Consider the following 14,572-nt stretch of genomic DNA (forward strand, 5'->3'; position numbering starts at 1 on the left):
AGTTCCGGTTTCTCCTCCTCGACTGAAATCTGCTGCAGTCTTTCCCCATCGTGGCCGTTCTCCCTTCTTAAACCCGGGGGTTCATTTTGCCGTGTAAATCCATTCATCCTCCGGTCCTTCAAATGTAAGGAAGCTGTTTTTTCAAGTCTCCTCTTAACGTGCCCCGTTAAATCACTAGCAAGACAAAACAGTGCTGCTGAGAGAAATGCTCCCTTATAAGGTGGTGTAATCAATTCTTCAATTAAGTACAAATGCCAGCAAATAGCTTTTTAAAAAATTTTAATGAGAAAAATAAAAGTCATTGCCTTGCTATCAGCTTGAAACTGAATGATCCCTCTCAAGCACCTGCAGAAGAAGCAGGACTGAAAACAGAGGTTTGCCAGGGGGTTGGCCACCTGCCTTTTGGCCAAGAGCTAAGCAGTTGGCTCCTGCACACAAGGATGTGGCAGCCACAGGCCTGATTTTCCTCTTTACCTGAGGGGATTTGAACTCCTACCTCTTGTTCTCCCATAACATTATTTTGACAACAAACTACAACATCTCTGGAGTAGGAGAGCTTAGATTCTCCTGTTGATACTGTTTCAACAGCTTTGTTGAATTTATATTAATTCATTTGTACTAAAAATTCACCAGGGCAGGAACCCCAGCTGGGTTTGCTCCCAATTAAGTATGTAAACTACCAAACTAGGGAGTAACACCCACTTGTTTGCATGCTAGTTCTGTACATTTAAGTAGTTTATACAAAGTGGTATAGTTCCACACGGAAAGACTGAGAAACACACACTTCAGCAGGAGAGGCCTGTGCTAATCGAAGATTTAGTCTTGCCTTACATAGTGTAATGCCTAGATATTGATTAACACAGGAAAGAAACAAGTTGGAATGACTCTATAGCTTAACCTTTCCCTATTCCTTTTTTTACCTGTTCTCCAGCATTTTTCCCATGTGTCCTTAATTATGTACAGATGATGGGAGCAACCCCTACAGCTTCACTGCAGACTGTGCGTTCAGAAAGAGAAACCGGAGCTAGGCCTCCATTAATACAGATGAATACTATTGAGAGGGGAACTGCACACAACCACAGTGATGAGCATAACCATAGTATTTCTTCCTATGCCACCCAAAAATTTGGATTAAGCCCACATCTAATTCCAAACCAAAATAACTTGGGGGGGGACATATTAAAAGTTCTAATTAGCTCTATGACTACCTTTCTCCTCATTCTATTATATTCCCATTTCATCTTGTCACTTTACTTTTAGACTCGTAGGATAATTCAGGTTGAGAGGGACCTCAGGAGGTGACCAAATACAACCCTCTGCTCAGAGCAGGCAGCTGAGGGCCTTGTCAAGTTCAGAATATCTCCACAAACAGAGATTCCATGATCTCTCTGGGCACCCTGTGCTAACTGTTCAGTTCTTTCCCTGCTGATACATAAGTTCAATTCTAAAACTGTCCTCAACTTCTTTCCACAGTCGCTTAGTCCAGTTTCTTTAAACTTTCAGCTACAAGAAGATGACAACAACAGTTCTATGAGAGCAGCAGGAGCCTGGGAACAGGCAGAGAGAAAGTCCAGTAGACTCGAAGAGGTAATTTTTCCTGGCTTTATGGGACGGGGAGAAGCAATCCTGTTGAAATTTCATTTATAATTAGCTAAAACTAATGAGCTGTGTGAAGGAAAAGCAAAATTTGAGCAGCAAGATAGTGAGAGAAAGAACTGGTGGAGCTGATAAGTTACTTGCAGATGCTTTTTTTCCTCCATTGAACCAAATTCAGGGTCAATGGAAACATTGCACCTCAGGATGAAATCACTCAGGAAAGTTGCTGCTCTGTAGAACAGTCCAGTTAGTCTCTTGCTTCACTCCCTCAGTATTTTCTGGGTCAGTACAGAATTGTTTCTAGTCCCTTTCTGTCACTGCAAGTCCTATCAGGTCTCTGGACAGTGGCAGGTTGTAGGGGAAATGCGCTGAGACATGAGAACAGCAGCAAGCTGTTCTTCTACTACCCATATACTAAGCCCTCTTGTGTCTGTGTTACACTCCCTCTGTGACAGAATTTATGTTCAGACTGGCTGGCCTGCTGCTGCAGCCTTCAGTTAAAAGGCATGGGAATTGTCTAGTAGTTTCTTCTTTCTGCAGCTGTTGTCTTTTTTGAGTGTACCTGACCTGCTAGTGTTAAAAGATGCCTTATTTGAAAACCCCTGCAACTAACAACAAGAAAAATGCTGATCTGTAGGGAAAATGCAAAAATGCTCTCTTCCAATATGTGATGAAAACTTCTGTACCACAGATGTAAGCCATGCCAGAAAAGCCATATTTTGACCATATTTTTGGTTGTCACAGAAATTAGTTTATAGCTTAGTTTAACTTCACAACTGTTTCTATTTATAAGTAAACAGGGAATGCAACTGTAACACAGTACCACTTTTCTATACTAATATTTAGGAATTACACAGGTCAAAGTAATGTAGCCCTACATCACCTTTCGTGTCCAAGGGATGACACTTGCAATACGGAGCCACCCAGACAGATAGCCTTGGAACTGTCAAAAGAGACTTTATTGTGATCAGTTCCTTATAAATGAATATGTGGCTGTAGGCCAATTATTCAAAATGGTGGAGGTAAGGGGTTAGGGATATATAAACTAAGCAATCAATCAACACACTTCTATTTAGTTCCACTCTTTCAAATGTAGGCACTCTGAAGTCTGGTAATTATTTTCTTTTATTATAATTATTAATATCTGGTGCTATTTAGACATTTCTGTTACTTCACAATTGTTACTTATAAGCAAAAATAATCTATGACAGTTACCTTTGAAAAGAAACCTGTCAAGCAGTTCAATTGTTATGAAGGAATTCCCATAAAGCATTTAAAATTAGTTTCAGAACACCCTTATGGTTTATCTCTGAATAAGAAAAAAAGTTCAAGCACTCCGCATTCACCACACTACTATGATGATAGTTTCCAAGCTATCAAGCTTTTGGAACATGTCACAGTTCTCAGCAAAGCTCCTTCTACCATTGATTCAGGGACATCTCTACCACCTTGAACCACTACAACCACACTAAACCTCTCCTGTACTATAAGGAAGGCAACTTCTGTTCAAAAGTGATGTGCACAAATACCGTGAGGAATAGCAGAAAACAGAGACATTTACTAGCTAGCTACTACAAAACAGAAAGCAATGACAACTTTTCTACCATACTAATCGATAAAAGTGCAATCAGTTTCACACACATATTAGAAAAGCAGTTGAATTTGGAAGTCTAATAATTCTCATTTTTTTGCCATAAATTTCTCCTGATTATTTGCAGAAATAGAGCAGCTGGTATACACAGTTTCCACAGAAGTCAACAGGAACCACTCCAATGAAGTTTGGAGCAGAATTTGGCTAACACCATATACCCCAGAGAACTTGGACTATTTTGGACACTCCCGTCCTATGATCAGCCTATGAGTTGTTAACATTTAAGATCACAGAATCACAGAACATTTAAGATCACAGAATGATTGAAGTGGGAAGGGGCATCTGCAGATCATCTAGTCCAACCCTCTGCTCAAAGCAGGGTTAGGTACAGCAAGCAGGTTGCTTAGAGCTGCGTCCGATTGGGTTTTGGATATCTTTGAGGATGGAGACTCCACAACCTCCCTGGGCAACCTGTTCCAGTGTCTGACCACCCTCACAGTAAGTGTTTTCTCACATTCTGATGGAATTTCATGTAGTTCAGTTTGTGCCCATTGTCTCTTGTCCTGCTACTGAATATCACTGTAAAGACCGTGGGTCCAGCTTCTTTACTGCCTCCCATCAGGTATTTGTACATGTGGATAAGATCCCCCTGAGCCATATCTTCTCTGGACTGAACAGTCCCAGCTCCCTTGGCCTCGCCTTGTACATCAGGTGCTCCAATCCCTTCATCATCTGCAAGGACCTTTGCTGGACTCTATGGTATGTCCGTGTCTCTCTTGTACTGGGTAGCCCAGAACTGGGCATGGCACCAGGGCTGAGTAGAGAAATCACCTCCCTTGACCTGTTGGCAACACTCTTCCTAATGCAGCCCTGGACACCATTGGCCACAAGGACACAATGCTGCTTGTGTAGTTGAACAACAGGACTCCAAGGACTTTTTCTGCCAGGCTGCTTTCCAGTCCATCAGCCCCCAGTGTCTACTGGTGCACAGAGTTATTCCTCCCCAGGGGCAGGACTTGGCATTTCCCTTTGTGGAATTTCTGTCTGCTCATTTCTTCAGCTGTCGAGATCATCCTTCAGAGCTGGCAGCGCACCCATCTGGTATATCAGCCACTGATCCCAGTTTTGTATCTTCTGCAAACCTTCTGAAAGAATACTCCCTTATATCATCTAGGCCATAAATGAAGATGTTAAACATTAGTTGCTCCAGTATTGACCCCTGGGGTACATCAGTAGTGACTAACCTCCAGAGGACTTCATGCCACTAATCACATCCCTGTGATCACACATTGCCAGGCTTTGGCCTGGCAGTTCAGCCAGTTTTAAGTGGACAGTAAGATGGACTGATCTGGCCTATACTTCATCAGTTTGTCAATAAGGCTGTCATGGGAGAGCATCAAAAGCCTTGCTAAAGTCAGGATAAACAACATTCACCACTCTCCCCACCAGTTATCTCATCATAGAAGACTATCAAGTTGGACAGGAATTATTTCCCTTTCATAAATTCATGCTGACTATTCCAAATCACCTTCTTATCCTTAATACATTTGGAAACATTTCCAGGATTATTTCCTCCATCACATTCCCAGGGATCAAGTCAAGGCTGACCAGCCTGTAATTCCTCCTTCTTGAAGACACAAGTGCCATTTGCTCTCTTCCAGTCCTCAGGAACCTCTCCTGATCATCATGGCCTTTCAAAGATAATCAAGAATGGCCTCACAATGACATTGGCCAGCACCCTCAGCACTTGCCGGTGTCTCCCATCAGGTCCCATGGATTTGTGTATGGCCAGTTCATTTAAACATTCCCTACCCTGATCCTCCTCCACCAAGGAGAAGTCTTCCTTGCTCCAGACTTTCCCTCTGGTCTCAAGAACTTGGAATTCCTCAAGACAAGTCTTGCCACTAAAGACTGAGGCAAGATGTAAAGATGACACCGAGTATCTCGGCTTTTTCTGTGTCCTCGGTCACTGGGTCTCCTGCCCCATTCATCAGCAGGCCCACCTTTTCCACAGTCTTCCCGTTGCTGCTGATATACTTGAAGAAGCCATTCCTGTTGCTCTTCACATCCCTTGCCAGATTCAACTCTAGGCTGCCTTCAGCTTTCCTAACCCCATCGCTGAACTTTCAGAGAGTTGCCCTCCATTTCTTCCAAGTCATCTGTCCCTGCTTCCACCTCTCGCACCCTTCCTTTTTGTGTTTGAGTTTTCTCAGGAGCTCCTTGGTCATCCGTGCAGGCCTCCTGCCACCTTTGCTTGCCTTCCTGCACATTGGGATGGACCGTTGTTCAGTTTGGAAGAGGTGATCCTTAAAAACCAGCCAGCTCTCCTGGACCCCTCCTCTCTCCCCCAGACCATATGCCACAAGATTCTTCCAAGCAGGCCCCCAGACAGGTCAAAGTCTGCTCCTCTGAAGTCCAGGGTTGTGATCCTGCTTCTTGCCTTGTTCCTTCTTCCCAGGAGCTCCATCACCTCATGGTCACTGCAGTCAAGACTGCCTCTGACCTTCACATCCACAAACAGTTCTTCACTGTTTGTAAGTGTTGTGGGTTAACCCCAGTAGGCAGCTAAGCGTCACACAGCAGCTTGATCACTCTCCCCTCAACCCCAGTGGGACAGGGGAAGAGGAAAGGAAGAGTGAAAGCAAGAAAGCTTGTGGGTTGAGATGCAAATTGTTTAATAAGCAAAAGAGAAGTGGAAGAAGAAAGAAAGAAAACAAAATATGTGATGCAGAGGCAATCATTTACCACTTCCCACAGGCAGGCCGATGCCTAGTCAGTTCCCAAGCAAAAGATGGCTAACCTCCCTAAACCTACGCCTCTCCCTTTTTATTGCTGAGCATGACATTATATGGCATGGAATAGCTGTTTGGTTAGTTTGGGTCATCTGCCTGGTTCCGTCCCCTCCCAATCTATTGGGGGAGGGGGACAGGGGGGAAAAGCAGAGTGAGAAACAGGTGGTCTTGACTCTCTACAAATGCTGTTCAGCAATAGCTAAAACATTAGTGTGTTATCAATCAGCATTGTTTTGGTCACAAATCTAAAACACAGCAGCATATGAGCTGCTATGAAGAAAGTTAACTCCATCCCAGACAGACCCAGTACAGGCAGCCTGTAGCAGACACCTGCCCCAACACCACCTACGTTGGTGTGCCCTTAAACCCTCACCCATGAGCTCTCAGCTGTCTCATCACCTGTCCCCAGGCAGAGCTCCATACGTTTCCACCACTCCCTCACATAAAGGGCAACTCCCACACCTTGCCATCCTGGCCTGCCCCTCCTGAACAGCCTGTATCCATCCACAGCAGCACCCCAGTCCTGTGAGTTCTCAAAATATCCAAGCAAAGCAAGTCTGTTTGGAAACTTCTTTGGAATCTTCTGGAACCACTTTGGTTCCAGAGAATCAAGAACAAATGAAATAATAATAGGAAAAAAAAAGAAGCCTTTAAGAAGGTAGTTCTTGAGGGCTTGTTGAGCAAGTAAAACAACTCTTTTTAGATATCAGAGATTGCTGTGAGAAAAGTCTTATCGGTTAGATATCTCCAACATTCACTCTGACTTATAAAAAAAAAAAAACGACTGCAGGAAAATAAATTATAAAAAGCTGAGGTCAATCAGGGTTCCATGACTAACGTCTTTTAAGCCTCGATGCAGTAGTGCAGTAGAAACACTCACCCGGGAGAGGCAACTGCATGTTGTAGTTAAATGAGAAGCACGCCACACAGTTATCCAGCCCATTGTCAAAGTAAGGCAACTGCCTGCCATGCTAACTTTCTTACTCTATTACATAAATCCATGAGGCAACTTATGACTTATTTGTACAAGCTCATTGTTTTGCATGACTTGCTGAAGCAAGAACAAAGGCCTTTATCTGTCTCAGGTTCAGCAACACCTCCAGCCATGATACCTTCTAAATACTAACAGACAATTGCCATAGCTAACAATATTCTTACAATATTTTCTCTCTCCCTTGTCTCAGTTTCTTACCTTCTAATCTCCTTGCTTACAAAAGCTGGACCAAGAAAGCTACCACCTTTTGAGATAAAGTAGTATTAAAAGTAGTAAATCTTAAATTAATCTGCATGGCCAGGGGAAGAGCCTTTCTGATCCCGATTAGACAAGAATTCCAGATAAGTGATTCTATCACCTTAAACCTTCTCCTGAGTCATTGTACTTGCAGTAGCCCTGTCTTCAGAACTCTGTCTTTAATTCTATGCTAGCCTTTTCCAAAAGCACCCACAAACACATACCTATAAATATACACTCATACTTCTAGTGCAATGTTAATATTTGTTTTCTGAATGCAGAAGACTTACCTTGAATACACTCCTTTCCACTGTTTATTTCCACATTTATTCTTCGCACACCTAAGCCCTTCTAGAATGAAGTAGCTAATAAATGAGAATAGAGAAACACCCTGAAGTGCTTTCCACATTGTGGTATACATCAAGCAGGCAAAAGTAGACCTGACTCCTTTTCAGAGGGCTTTAACAAAGGTCTTACATGTTGCTCCACCTACCACTGAACCAGGTGAAGCTAGAGATTCCTCTCAGATCTATTGATATACCAACTTATGTGGCCACACCGTAGTTCACTGCTTATCAAAGTGGTTGGGTTAGAAACACAAGTATTTAGACATATTTAATTAATCAAACCATTTAATAGACCCAAGTCTGAGAGCACTCACAGATACAGTTTGGGCAAATGCTAACCTCCAGTTAATGAGGCAGGGCAGTAATCTGTAGCTGGCGGCAATAGACTTTATTTAGCTGCTGCTGGAACAGCCTGACTGCAGTTGTACTGCAGCATTTGTCCTGCCTTCTAGCCTTCAGACAGTTAACTGTGGTGATGCCCCATTTCAGTTGCAGCTTTGCTAGGTCAAAGGATCCCTCTACCCCCTTGCCCATAAAAATCCTCTGAAAGCTGCTGCCCTCAATTCTGCTGGCCCAGTGTTTCAAACAGTCACTCTCTATTTCAGTTTGGGCAAACCAAAATGGACCTGCAAAGACCTGTCATTGAAAGTGAGTGGGCCTGGCTCATTTCAACACAGGTTGGGGAGCAATCAGACAAGTTACACTGGCAGAACCTGGGACGTGGAAATCTATGGTGGGGGTGTTAATGAGCAGCTGGGGGTGCCCCAAGTCTTCTTCACTCAGCATAGCTGAGTGAAGCCAGAACTAGTTGTGTGAACGCAGAAAACCAACTGCCCTGAGCACCCTCTTTAATTGATGGAGAGAGCTGGGCAGCTATAAGAGGTACTTAATCCTGCTAAGATTCTGAATCACCCTTTGAAATTGCAAAAACCACATAAATATTGGGAGGAGATTCATAAATCTACATTAATATTTTCCTGATAATATAGAGTAGTGTTTCCATCATTATCACCTTTCTCTGAAATACTACAGCTGATTGACAAAAACAGGGAAGAGTTTCTTCTAAACTTTAAAATCAAGTTTAATTTTAAGGCAAGTTTAGGTAAGTGACGGATCCTCTGTTAACATACAGTGAGAAAAATATGAAAAAACACCTAAAACTACTGACTTATTTCTGTTCCACAGCATTAAGCCCTGCTGTCAATAATCAGTAAGAATTTATCTGTAGGGAATATTATAAAGGGACTAATTGGATCAGCTAAAATGTAATAGTTGTTTAAAAAATTCTCTAAATGTGCTGAGTATACATTTATTTACTTCAGTAAAAGGTAAGTGGGTTTTTTGGTGTAGACACTGTATAAAGTTCACCTTAGTTGAAGATGTGATGAGTCCATCTTGACTAATGACAAAATGCTGCTACAACACAGAAACAATAATGTTTCTGAGCTTGTCATTTAATGACACTTTGAACAGCTCAAGCCAATGCTCTTAATATTTTGTTGAAATTCTGGACCAGCTAAACAAAACAAGGACTTCTTCTGCATCCCCTATTACTAGCTCTTTTCAATCTTTGCTTAGAGTTTCTCTGCAATCAGTTAATCTTGCTCAAACTGGAAAGGTAGGAAGCATACAAGAGAACACAAACTGTAGCTGCAGTGGTCTGGCACAGAGTTCCTGAGATTACAGCAATGAGATTGCTCTCGTCTCTCCTTTACACTGAGGCTGCATCCGCTACTGGGTAAGAGTCTGCTGTTAGATGTTAAATATGAATCAGTCTTCTGTAAGTTTGCACTAGGGATGTAGAGGTTAGTTTATTAGCTATTTTGTAGCAAGGAAGTACTGTAAATGTATATTAATTAAGTCTTTTCAATCTTCCTTGCATATGTTTTCCTGGGCTAACTGTGCTTGTCCCTTTTTGTGTATATTTCATGGTAAATATGTCAATAAATAATTGATTGAGCTGACAGGAAGAAAAAGACAATGCAATGGAAACCTTGTCAAATAAGGCCTTTAAATAGCCAGTGTCATTTAAATGGGAAATCCTAAATCAACTGCTAGATAATGTAGTAAGTAAACATATTAATCAGCAAGTAAACATATTAACCAGCCACAAAGTAATAAATTATGTTTGTTGATATATCAAAGTCTAGTCATAGCAGTCAACAAAGGCATGAGGAACAGTTAATGAAACTCAGGAAATAAAGATAGTATATAATTTTATGGACTTTATAAATTACGGCTTCTAAACACTTCTTTAAATAAACCTTTCCAGAGTGCTGCTTTAGAATCATCGTTGAAAAATATGTTTTGTTCTCAATTAGACCTAACCACTTGGGAGATTTAGAGGCATTAATGCTCAAAGAATGCTTAAAGTTCAGGAATGCATGATAGAACTGTTATTGGAAGAGTGCTTGGTTCTGTTCAGTAAACAGTATATAGTCATTGTACGGAAAAAGCATTTGTTGGGGAAATTTTGTCACTATTTTAAAAAAACTCCAAAACCTGTATATGCATGCAGGCAGGATGTTTATGGTATATTCTAATAAGATACCTTTTTAAAAATTTTGGTGTGTTAGATATGGCTGTATTTACAAACCCCTTTTTTTCTTTACAGCATACTTGCACCCATTCATATTTTTTTCATTACATGCAGACCATTTTTTCCCCTGAATTAATCTTATAATTATCCCCTCTAGTAAAAACAGATATGAGAATATGACTAGTCCACCCATTTCTGCTACAAGTTGGCTCCTAACACCCTAAAATAAGTAAAACCAAACAAAAGTAAAACAAGTACCACCACCCCCAAGCCCACAAAACTTTACATCATGCATCCTCTTCAAACCGAGGAGACATGATCATTGGTGGGATTTCCCAAAGGTTTGCTGTCAGCTATCTGCTGCCGCTGAAAACAATGAAACCATTGTCTTTGACAGAAGCAAAGTTAGGCCAAAGCTGAGCGCTTTGACAAATCCTTTCCCTGTCAACTGCAAAGACAAAAAACATTTGAAAATATGTATTATACTTAAAATGTTTATAAGCCTGTATGGCTAACTCTGTAAATGCCCTATCACAAACTGAGCTAAAAACAAACCAATCTTCCTGAAAATTCATATTGATGCTTCTAATCCCCAAATGATAAACAATTAGCTATTGTGTGCATTGCTATCTTAGGGGAACCTGTTCAGCTGGGTGAACAGTGGAAGTGAGCAAATACAGTAACAAGTGTTTTCAGTGGGGAGCTGGAGGGATCCCATAGTTGCTAATTTAGGCATTTGGAATTTAAACAGTGGAGAGCTTTAGTGAGAAGAGGGTTAGCTGAAGTTGACTGAAGATTGCTTTTTGTTTGTTTTTTGTTTAACAAACAGGTATCCATAGCTGAGGCTATGTACCTGGTATGGTCTTTACTGATGTAGCAATGCCGAAGTCAGACCATTCTAACTGAAAACTTCAGAGGTCTACAACATATATCAAACATACTGCCACTTTATAGAGTAATTTTTTTTCCAGTATGGTGATGATGTCACAGCCTTAAGAGATGTTTCTGGCATGCTCTAGTAGGTGAGGCAATCACTCCATGGGTATCAGCTTTGTATATACAACTAGTGTGTCTCCTGGGTTTAATTTTCTTCATCCTAATTGCCAGCAGAAGTTGTGATGATTGTTTTTTGAGGGTTCACAGTACTATCTCCAATAAAGACATTAAAGTATTAAAAGAAGTTGGTAAGCTGAGCCTAGATGTACTGATTAAGTGAATTTCTTCTTAACTCCTGTGAGAAGAAATCAAAGCTGCTGAAACACAGTATGCTAATGTACTCTGAAGGCACTTCTACGTTGTAGTTCGTGAAGTTAAACTGCCTCAGTGTTTTGCTACAGTATCTCTATATGCCAGAGACATAGAGAGACATGTCTTTGAAGGGAAGGAGAAGTGTGGTTATTCTGCTATATTGGGTGCAATTTATGTTAAAATCTTTCCTTAAATTAAGAAGTAAACTCAGTTTTATATTTATACGTATAATTATATACACACACACATACATAAAATGTATAAATAGGCACGGAATATAACATGTCATAGAAAATATAAGGCAATACACATTTCCTCATCTATTATATATTGTAATATATTACTGTAATATATGTTACATATGACATGTTATACTTTATATAGAGAATAAGATACACATTAAAAAGTTACTTTGTTGATTTAAGATTTCTCTGGCTTCTTCACTGGAAGTTTGTCTTTGTCCTTAGAGAGGAAATGAATGGGGTCACAGCCTCAAGCCCACCTCTGCAGCTTCATACATCTGCTGTTCATCTGCTTCTTTCTTTCCCTTTAAATACCTTATCTAGAACTATGTATGCAGCTAGATTATGAGAAAGAAATTTGCTAGAATTACTGTTACCTTGTAATGCAGATGTAATATCTCTGCTGTGGAACCAGTGTGCCTGAATGGTGCTGTAACACACAGCATGTACTTCATGCTTCAGCGTGAAGCAACCAGCTTCAGTCAGCTCTGGTTGGTAGCCCTCTGTAACATCCTTCATTATGTATTATGGACATGCTTTCCACCACTGACTGAAAACATTTCCAGGTTTGGCCATCACACTGTGAGACACAGAAAAGATGTGTATGAAGAATGAAATCTTATCCTTACTGTAACTAAGGGAAAAAACACCCAAAACCTTTCCTTGAATTATTTAGGGTCAAAATTTCAAAACACAAGATATGAAATTATCATCCTATTGTCCTTGGAGAAGACGGTTGCAGTGTGGAGTTCAGACACATTCATAGGACATATCAAGACATGAAAAGACCTAGAGTGGTTGCCCTTGAAATGATACATGTGAAGATAAACACAATACAACCACCATAGCTGAGAAATCAGTGTCTTTCTTGGGAGCTTGCATCTGTGTCTAAAAGTTAACATCACAATGTTGAAAGTTGTAATCCCTTTGATCCCATGCAGGATTTATGCAATTTCTGTACAGAGTCAGCTCAGGTCCCTACACTGTGCATGGTCAGAGGAAGGTAGCACTGAGAGAGCATTTACGGTCAGCACACTCCTAAGGTTTTGGCTTGCCTATACCTAGCCAATGCTGACTGTAGTTCCAGCTCTGCTCTGGGACTGAGGCATTCAACATTATAAGAGGGATCTCTCCTCTCCTCAGGCCATGTGGCAGCAATGTCTTTTTAAGAATAGGAGCAGATCTACAAACTTGAAATCAGTGGTCTTTTGGCTAGGATTTCTGGACATCTGCAGCCTGTTGGAGCTGCAACTGCCAATAATTTATCAGCACCAGAAGAATGAAAAAAGTCTTTGAGTTCTACCCAGTGGAAAAGAGGATGTGATCCTAGGCTTCTCAGCCTTAGGGCCTTTACCCAGGAGGGGAGAGATCTAATTTTTTAGTTTTTGCTCCAAGAACTGTTCATGAATTTTCTTCACTGACTGTTTCTTATAAAATGCAGAAATTGTCAAAGCAGAACTCAGATCCCAGATGTTTCTCTAAGGCCAACCAGTCTTCCTGACTATATTTCCTCTTTCTTCTCGGGGAGATAGAGGAACATCTTGGTTTTGGTACCTCAGCTGCTGCAGGTGCGACATAGTTGCTGAGATGCTTCACATGCACCTGCGGAAGAGAGCTGAGAGATTTGTGGAGATATGTTCAGAATGAGCCGAGGTTTTCAGATTGTCATTTTGAACTCTCATTCAGGCTCCAGGTTTGGAGCCTGAAATCATTGCTGGTTTTTTTTTGTTGTTGTTGTTTTTTTTTTTTAATGTGCATATCAGTATTTGATTTGATGGATATCAACTGCGTTTTGCCAACATCACACAATATGGACGAGATGGCAGAGAACAGAAAAATGAGACAAACACAATCTCACAGCTGAAAGCTGACGTCAGCAAAATAATAATGAAGATTAGCTCACTTACGGAGCAGGTAACTGAGTATGTCCTCCAGTTTCAAAACCAAGAACAGAAGTTTGCTGGAAAGTATGTGTAGCCCAGTGCTGAATTGCTAGATTGGGGAACAAGAACTGCAAGATGAATTTCCATGGCTCAGTGCTAATATTAATTTAGACTTTTATGGACAGTGTCCTGCTGCAAGTCTAAGACCTAGATACTTTTCAGAGGAGACACAACTTGCTTATTCTGCCGGTGCCTGGAATTGTTTTTCTGGTCTCTTCTGGTTTTAACTGCACAGTTGTGAGCCTTTACTCTGGTTGGGCATGAGTCAGCTCCAAACCATAAACAGTGTAGCCATGGTTAGTAAGCCTGAGCTACTAAGCCGTTGCTGATAGCGTGGGCACAAGTTGTGTCTGCCTGGAGCACAACCAAAGCAAGCTCACATCTGCTTTAAAAAAAAAAAAAAAAGTGTAAACATATCTTCTCTGTTCTTTTCCTGCTTCCTCCCCCTGCCTTTCTCTTTCCCTCTCCCTTTTTCTTTCTCTCTGTCCCACCCACACACATCCACAAGAGCACTCACAGAAACTCCACCTATCTAAGCCCTCCACCCAGATAGTTCAAATTCCTGAGTGGGATCTCACAGGGCACACATTTGTTTAGAGTGGTAACAAGTGGCTGTGTTTTGGTATGAGGCCCCTTGCACAGTTCCTTACAATGAACTTGAACAAAGAGCAGTTGTTAGAGTCATCTATTTCAACAAGGTTTTACTCAACCTTAGAAGAGTTCATTTTTGCCTACTACAGCTCACTGAACCCAGAAAAGGTTACTATAGATCATGGCAGGGGGAAGCCACTACGCTGAGCTCCAAACACTTTTTGGGGAGTTCCCTGTTCAGAGGGGACAGACTCACCATGAGTTGCACTAAATCCACTACGGCAGGATGTCAGTGCCCTGCAACTCACAGCACAGACTCTGGCTGCAGAAATGTCAATAGCAGCCCTGCTTTGTTGTTGACAGTGGCAGCCGATGACATGAATTTTGAGTGACTGCTCATGTGGCTACAAGATCCAGGTTCCATGGGGTTTTCTCATACACAGGATAAGAAA

General features: G+C 41.4%; 1 long non-coding RNA gene across 3 annotated transcripts in view; it reads left to right on the plus strand.

Moving 5' to 3' along the window:
* The window catches only part of LOC140648893 (uncharacterized), a 35,092-nt gene that overhangs the window by 1,156 nt on the left and 19,364 nt on the right, over positions 1-14,572 (plus strand). Inside the window, exons 2-5 of one of the 3 annotated variants that reach the window (XR_012041376.1) lie at positions 3-124; positions 1,474-1,587; positions 3,315-3,685; positions 9,136-11,631. This is a non-coding gene — a long non-coding RNA (uncharacterized lncRNA). Of the gene's footprint in view, positions 1-2; positions 125-1,473; positions 1,588-3,314; positions 3,686-9,135; positions 11,632-14,572 lie in introns of those variants that run through there. The other 2 variants (XR_012041375.1, XR_012041377.1) reach the window with 2 other exon arrangements.

The sequence above is a fragment of the Ciconia boyciana genome, chromosome 3, assembly GCF_034638445.1.
Source record: "Ciconia boyciana chromosome 3, ASM3463844v1, whole genome shotgun sequence".
In the NCBI taxonomy this organism is placed as follows: Eukaryota; Metazoa; Chordata; class Aves; order Ciconiiformes; family Ciconiidae; genus Ciconia; species Ciconia boyciana.